This window comes from Peromyscus californicus, unplaced genomic scaffold, assembly GCF_007827085.1.
Source record: "Peromyscus californicus insignis strain IS unplaced genomic scaffold, ASM782708v3 Scaffold_13__1_contigs__length_99412109, whole genome shotgun sequence".
In the NCBI taxonomy this organism is placed as follows: Eukaryota; Metazoa; Chordata; class Mammalia; order Rodentia; family Cricetidae; genus Peromyscus; species Peromyscus californicus.
Window position 1 is genome coordinate 81,106,907 of NW_026294424.1, and position 2,293 is coordinate 81,109,199.

At 40.5% G+C, this 2,293-nt stretch overlaps 1 pseudogene; it reads right to left on the reverse strand.

The window, feature by feature from the left end:
* Nucleotides 1-709: 709 nt before the first annotated feature.
* On the reverse strand, nucleotides 710-1,667 carry LOC128108944 (receptor-binding cancer antigen expressed on SiSo cells-like; annotated as a pseudogene).
* Between the last annotated feature and the right edge of the window lie 626 nt (nucleotides 1,668-2,293).

A 2,293-nucleotide genomic window follows, 5' to 3' on the forward strand; every position in this document is an offset into this window, starting at 1 on the left:
TTTTACTCAGTGGCTAGCATTGTCACATTTAAAGCAAGCTCCAGGTAGAGGTTCTTCTGTGCCCATCCATCTTTTTGGATGAGATAGGGGTGTTGCCAGGAGCTGGTATGTCTCTTTATCATGAATAGCTTTTTTTATTAAACATTTAAAATTCCATATTCTCAGATATCTGAAACATTTGAGGACTGTCTGTCTACTAGGTATATCTGAATAGAAAAACTGCTTGTTTCTAGTTATTTGTTTTAAGCTTAAATTTGAAAACATATACAAGGGAATAAGTAAGGTTTATCCCAGTAATTAATTATATCCGGACATAGCATGACTACAGTTAAAGAACTTGATCATTTATAAGATGGCTGACTATTAACTTGTGTTCCTTAACAGTCTACAATAAGTTAGCACATTTCATAAGACTGGTGCTTAACATTCCATTCCTGTTTACAGTAATTTAGCAGCTTTCATGAGACTAGGACTTTATGTTCCATCCCTGATAGGTTTAGCCTTTGAAATGACAAATTTTTAATTGAAGCTCCACTAGCATCAAAATAAAACCTTTTAAACATAGATAATGGGCTCAAAACCAAAATAGCCATTTTGTAGGTACAAAAATATTCAGGATTTATGCAACAGAGAATTTAACTGGGAAGCCTCTGGCATGGTCTTGGTCAGCTTTGTGTTGAACTAACTCATCCTGGAGGTTTCTGTTGTTGTTGTTGCTGTTCACCCAATTTATTCAACTAGAAACACTAGCTTGAGAGGTACTGGTCTGGTTTATTCCACTTAAAATAAATTCTCCACAGCAAACAATTGACTTATATTTGAATCATGTTGAAGAAAATAATTGTTTCCTTATTCTTGTGTTTTGAGTCTTGATTATTAACAGCTCAAGGCATTGTGGGAGATTCCTGGTGTCCCGGATGCCTCAATAAACACATTAGGATCCAACATTGTGTTTGTATTCTGAAAATTATCTCCAGTCCATATAAATGCTTGTGCTGTAGGCTAAGGACCCAGATTTCTCTTATTGGCACTAGGATGTGACAGGCAAGTGTGTGTTAGGAAATTTTCACACTGTTTTTGTTTTGCTTCTTCTTCATCAGACACTGAGATTCCTTCTCCATCTTCTTTCTTCGCTGTTCTCTTTTTTCTGTCTGCAATTTTCTGCTGCCTCAGAACTTCTTCTGATTGCCATGCTGTGTCTTCTTCCTCGTCCCATGCACCAGTATTTTCTTGCCAGGTGTCTAAGTCACCCAGTTATGAAGATAGAAAGATAAAAGGCAATCTCCTGGAAAAACCTGTGCTATCATTTGGAATACCAAAATCTAATGCCTCTCTCTTCTTAATGAGGGTTTTCTGAGTTTTCCTTATAGCTGGTGTCATGTCCCTGAAACAGGTTCCTGTTGTTCCAGAGAACTTTGTTGTGTTGCTACAGTCCCATTCCCTCCATCAGTCTTCACACTTGTGGGTGCATCTTCATCCCAGGAAGTCCATTCCTCCACATCTGTCTGCTTAGGGACAGAGGAATAATCAGCTGTGGTGGGCAAAGCTATTTGATCTCCAGTTAATTTCCTTCCTATGTCAGATCTGAATATTATTCTCTTTGGGAAGGAGAACAGGGTTGCTAGGCAGGTACAAACTTTAAAGAACCCAAACTGAGTGACAGCCATGATGGGAACCAAAACATGCCCCTCCCACTCCCTGCTTGCCTGGCTGAGGCTCCAGGAGGCCCACACTCACACTGTTGATGCTGCCTCCAGCTCACCCTAGGCTGGCTCAGTCCTAGCTGGGCTCATTCAAAGCAGGGGACAGGCTCTGTCTCAGACACCTTTGCTGTTGGGCAGCTACCATGGCCACCCCTTCTCACTTATCCTGGAGTTTTTAAAGGAGTTTTTTTTTTTAATCCTGGGTTTTTCTTTTATTCAATATTAATGCAAGTAATGTGCTCTTTATCATTACAGTCATTCAGAGCATAATTCTCTTTGAAACACAAGCTCTCGTGTATACGCATGGGTAAAACAATTTATTTTATTTTATTTTATTAATATTTATTTTACATATCGACCACAGTTTCTCCACCCTCCTCTCCTTCCATACGCCACTCCCCCCCACACCTCCCATCTACCTCTCTCCCCATCCACTCCTCCTCCATCTCTATTCAGAAAAGGGTAGGCCTCCCATGGGCCTGAACAAACCATAGCACATCAAGTTGAGACAGTACCAAGCTCCTCCCCCTGTATCAAGAAGGGGGAAGTCATCTAGCATAGGGAACAGGTTCCCAAAATCCAGCTAAGCA